We start from the raw sequence: 6,225 nt of genomic DNA, 5'->3' as shown, positions 1-6,225 counted from the left end.
TCTTTAAAACATGTGAAATATTTCCCCAACAAAGCATGTTTTACAAATATAAACTTTGCTCTTCATTAGTAAACATTTTCTTTAATAAACAAGGCTTTGGAGAATTTCTGTATATCTCCCGCTGAGATCAGAGAAACGAAAACTGTTCCAACTGTGATTAACAGCTAATGATGAAAAACACATGCAGGCTTGCGTCGTTCATTTCGGGACATTGCGTGATGCTTGGCCATTTCTTCACTTTCACGCCATTTGACCCTGACCTTTCCTTTCTGCTGCGATTCTATGTCAGACTGCACACAATCAATGTCTGTCACCTTCTGCGTGATCACAAGAACAGTGGACCCTCCCTGACAGGGTCTCCGCTGGCAGCCCTGTCTCCCTGCATTTGGGCCACTTGATCTTCTATTGGTGGTACTGGGACATCCTCCCTCATTATCTCCACCACCCCGCCCCGGCCAGCCCACTGGAAGTGATGCTAATAACTTGAATACCAACTGACCGACATGGGTGAAGAACCAGGAGATGAAATCCATACTTCATGCATTTTGCATGGGGTGGTAATTAGGCAGTTCCGGGGGTACTAAATGCTTCTCCCGAAGTATCCATGTTCCTGGTGAGACACTAAGAATCCTGCTGAAAGCTTGTAATATCAAGGCCAGATGCAAAACTGAGTAAATTAAGAATTATGTGAGCACTCCGAACCAATTTGAACATTTTAAGCAGAGAACTAGCGGCACCAATCTTCAAACCTTGAAGCTTCACCAAACTGGTAGCACCCATAACAATTTCATTTGACCGTGCACATAGCGAGGGTGATGTTTTGAACATGGCCCTAATTATGTGTGCTTTCTTGCTGAATAAGTGTCTACTTCTCTAACCAACCCTGAGACCCATTTTAAAGGTCTGAGAATGTGCCCTTGACAATATTCCCCCCCTCTCGTCGCCCTGGGCCTCCGGCTCTGGCCATTAGGGAGATTCCTTGTCTTTCCGAAGCAATGACAGGTGAAGTGGAGCACAAAATCCCAAAGCCTGCCACGGGCTTCTCCACAACCTCAGCACCTCTAATTCTTACAGACAATCATCTTTTTATGAACACTTCTTTCGACCAACATATCTTACGACAGACAACAGATTACCAGTGTTTGAGGAGACAGCCGCACAGTCCATGACACAGAAATACGCCATGCTGTTATTCCATGCGCTGACAAAGGCAAGTGCTCAGAAACACTTTCACTTTTAGTTCAGGGCGCACCAGTGCAAGATGAAAGATGGCAAATGCACATAAAGGTTTTACATCCTCCGACAGTACAAGAAAAGCTTGCTTTCATTATTATGTAATTGTGCTTTAAAGTTTCTGCTTTGCCGATGAAATACACATCAAATTATGATGTCTATCATTAGTAACATAAAACTCTGTGTTGAGATCTTATCAGTGGCTTTGTAATGTCCTATTCTATTAAAATGTAGATGCAAAATGAAAGTAACTTCAGATCCAAACATAACATGGGGGTTATGTGATGCTGAACTTCTTCTGGAAACTATGACCAAACAATCTACCTTAACATGCGTCACACTTTGTCTAACAGTTACATTTCATGCTAAATGAATGCTTCTCCGACTAATTTACACTGAACAAAAATATAAACGCAACACTTTTGTTTTTGCTCACATTTTTCATGAGCTGAACTCAAAGATCTAAAACATTTTCTATACACGCAAACGACCATTTCTCACAAATATTGTTCACAAATCTGTCTAAATCTGTATTAGTGAGCACTTCTCCTTTGCTGAGATAATCCATCCCACCTCACAGGTGTGGCATATCAGGATGCTGATTAGACAGCATGAATATTGCACAGGTGTACCTTAGGCTGGCCACAATGAAAGGCCACTCTGAAATGTTCAGTTTTATCACACATCACAATGCCACAGATGTCGCAAGTTTTGAGGGAGCGTGCAGTTGGCATGCTGACTGCAGGAATGCCCATCAGAGCTGTTGCCCGTGAATTGAATGTTCATTTCTCTACCATAAGCCGTCTCCAAAGGCGTTTCAGACAATTTGGCAGTACATCCAACCGGCCTCACAACCGCAGACCACGTGTAACCACACCAGCCCAGGACCTCCACATCCAGCATGTTTACCTCTAAGATCGTCTGAGACCAGCCACCCGGACAGCTGCTGCAACAATCGGTTTGCATAACCAAAGAATTTCTGCACAAACTGTCAGAAACCTTTTCAGGGGAGCTCATCTGCATGCTCGTCGTCCTCATCGGGGTCTCGACCTGACTGCAGTTCGTCATCGTAACCGACTTGAGTGGGCAAATGCTCACATTCGATGGCATCTGGCACGTTGGAGAGGTGTTCTCTTCATGGATGAATCCCGGTTTTCACTGTTCAGGGCAGATGGCAGACAGCGTGTGTGGTGTCGTGTGGGTGAGCAGTTTGCTGATGTCAACGTTGTTGATCGAGTGGCCCATGGTGGCGATGGGGTTATGGTATGGGCAGGCGTATGTTATGGACAACGAACACAGGTGCATTTTATTGATGGCATTTTGAATGCACAGAGATACCGTGACGAGATCCTGAGGCCCATTGTTGTGCCATTCATCCACAACCATCACCTCATGTTGCAGCATGATAATGCACGGCCCCATGTTGCAGGGATCTGTACACAATTCCTGGAAGCTGAAAACATCCCAGTTCTTGCATGGCCAGCATACTCACCCGACACGTCACCCATTGAGCATGTTTGGGATGCTCTGGATCGGCGTATACGACAGTGTGTTCCAGTTCCTGCCAATATCCTGCAACTTCGCACAGCCATTGAAGAGGAGTCGACCAACATTCCACAGGCCACAATCAACAACCTGATCAACTCTATGCCAAGGAGATGTGTTGCACTGCGTGAGGCAAATGGTGGTCACACCAGATACTGACTGGTTTTCTGACCCCCCCCCCCCAATAAAGCAAAACTGCACATTTCAGAGTGGCCTTTTATTGTGGCCAGCCTAAGGCACACCTGTGCAATAATCATGCTGTCTAATCAGCATCTTGATATGCCACACCTGTGAGGTGGGGTGGATTATCTCGGCAAAGGAGAAGTGCTCACTAACACAGATTTAGACAGATTTGTGAACAATATTTGAGGGAAATGGTCTTTTGTATATATAGAAAATGTTTTAGATCTTTGAGTTCAGCTCATGAAAAATGTGAGCAAAAACAAAAGTGTTGCGTTTATATTTTTGTTCAGTGTATTAACTACTGTAACAGTTTCATGGCCAAGTGATCCCATACCTCTCAATACCACAAACAAAATGCATAATTCACTATGACTCAACATTATCAACATTACATTTCATGTTAACGCCTTTCAAGGTGGTAAAGACCAATGAATTCTCACTCTGACCTCATCACATATTGACGTGCTTGGTCATGGACTTTCCACGTCCACATACGACGTGCGTTGGTTGTTGATGTTCTGGGACACCGTGTCAAGTTCTGCCTATTACATGCATTGCCTTCTTTTAAAATACACTTTTGTTCTCACAGGTAATGCAGTCTCTTTCAAAATAAACGCACTATGTCGGAACAACACCGTGAATTGGCGTTTTTTTTCCCTTCAACAAAAACAAGTGGTTAGGTTTAGCAAAAAAGAACAGTTTTTGGCTTTAGAATCTTACGGGACGCGAGCACCGCTCTCTAGAGTGAAAGTCAGGGTTTGTTGGACCCATCCACCACCCCTCTGGCCCATCCCACTTTGACTTTCGTCCTTGTCCCTCCGTGTTTCCCCCTGATGCCGCCGACCACCATTATACTATAAAAACAACCTGCTACGTATCATGCTGATGTCAAAGGACGCCTTTTTTGTTGGTTTCTGATGCCGCAAGTCACTGCCCAAGCACCAGATTTCGACGACGACTTCAGACCAGGCTCTATATTCATGCACGCAACCCTGTTCCATTTTACGCAGCCTTGATTCAGTGTACCATGCATCTCTACGTTTTATTACAAGTGCAAAGTCTGTCACTCATCACTGCATTCTTTATGATTTGGTGGGTTGGACGGCAATGACCACTTGCAGACAACAGCACTGGTATAACTGGTCATTACCAGCTACGCTCCTCCAAGTGGTTGCTTTTTAATGTACCCTTGCGTTTAACACATCTGGGGAAAACTGCGTTCTCCTACTCTGCACCAAGAACATGGAACAATCTTCTAAAAGATCCAAAACTAGAAACATTTATATCCATCGATAAATTTAAGGCCATCATAAAGAATGTGGTGACAGAGACATGTGCTTGTTTTTCTTGAGAGGCCACTATGTTTGAATACTTGTTGTTTTATTGTGGATTTTTGTGTTATATGTTGTATTTGTTGCATTTTAAATGTGTTCTGATTGGATGCTACCTCGGCCTCTCGATTAAAAGAGAATTTCAATCTCAAAGGGACTTCTTGGTTAAACAGAGGTTAAATAAAAGTAAAATAGAAACATGTATAGACAAAACAAAGCTCTCTCCATTTTAGACAAACACTGACCAAGTTGTTACAGTAACACATCTATATAACCTTGCAATCTGGTGTGTTTACTTCCTCATATTTAAGTTGGTTAACTTTATGATGAGAGAATGGAGAAAAAAGTTACTAGAGACAGATTGTAACTCACTCACTCAGCCACCCAATAAGTGTGTATGTGTGTGTGTGTGTTCACATACTGTAGGCCAGCCTGATTGACGGTATTCTGCACTGATCTCTGATCTGACGCATCAGCAGTTCAGCAAAAGGAAAACAGGGATGGACAATCAATGACAGGATGAGAACATTATGTCAGAGGCAGAGCCAGCAATTGTACAGTAGATAGACAGAGCAGGAGAGAGTCAAAGGGACTGGAGGAAGTGATCGATTTTAAAGCAAACTGTTGCATTGCAAAAACTACAAGATTCAACCTTTACATAAATTAGGAAAAAAAGAAATCACAGTAAGAGAAAGGTAAATATAATAATCCAAAATCATGAGCTGCATTAAAGCACTGGTTCCCAACTGGTCCAGCCACAGGGTCCAGATTTCTCCTTAGTCATTAGTCCAAGGTCCACACAGTTTAATATATTCAGCGTCATACTTGTGTGTGGCCATGTTGTTGAGCTAGTTGATGTCTCTGACAAGTAGCTGTCTGTTAGTCACTCACTCTACAGCAGGAAACAGCAATTCAAAATAAAAGCTCTTTGCTGGAAATTTACTTTACTTCAAAATAGTGTGTTTTAGACAAACTTGACATGTTTGAGTCACTTGAGGTCCATTCAGAATGGACCAGCGACCCACTTTTGGACCCTGACCCACCAGCTGGGAACCACTGCATTAAAACACAAGGTCTGTTTATATACTGTAAAGCAGGGGTGTCAACTCATTTTATTACATGGGCCACATACAGCCCAATTGATTTTGGATGGGCCGGAGCACTATGACCATCTCAGCATAACATGTAACTTCCATCATCGCCAATATTTTTAAGTGCAGTTTCAATAACATGTCTCAGTTTTTCCTCATTCAGTCTACTTCTCACTGTCAGTACATGTGCATTTATTCACACATTTCCTGATACAGATTCTTTTGAACTGAAGCTACTGATTGACAATATTTTGCACAATGCTCAATATCTTTAAACATGGTCACACTAAGTATTCATTGTTGTATCCGAGACCTGTATTCTAGTCAGGGTGGAAAAGCCTCTGAAGCAGAATTTTACATGAAGTAGGCAACAAAGTGTTTAACTTGCTCCTGAAACCTGGCACCTCTTAGTCTAGTCTAGCAGAATGAGATTGATAACCTCCAGATCTTTGGAAGAAGTGAAGGAAACCGAAGAACTGAATCAACTTTTTACCTCAGCTAAAAAACCGTCAGTTTGTATTTGTTTTCTTAAACTATAAGTACAATAAAGTTCTCTAAGAGACTAAAGTACATGTGTTGCGTTGTTTAACCTGTAAGACCTTTCACAGTATGCTGTATGTGTGTATGTGAAATTAATGAAACCATGCTGTGCCCCATTTGCCATTAACTCAACTTTACCAATCTCACTGAACACTAGAAGAAGAAGAAGAAGAAGAAGAACTTAAAGAAGAGGAAAAGAAAAAGAAGAAAAACTACAAGAAGAAGAAGAAAAACTACAAGAGCAAAAGGAAGAAGAAAAAGAAGAAGGAAAACTACAAGAAGAAGAAGAAAAACTTAAAGAA

Source organism: Epinephelus lanceolatus, chromosome 14, assembly GCF_041903045.1.
Source record: "Epinephelus lanceolatus isolate andai-2023 chromosome 14, ASM4190304v1, whole genome shotgun sequence".
Lineage (NCBI taxonomy): Eukaryota > Metazoa > Chordata > Actinopteri > Perciformes > Serranidae > Epinephelus > Epinephelus lanceolatus.
Note: the sequence above shows the minus strand (reverse complement) of the source record.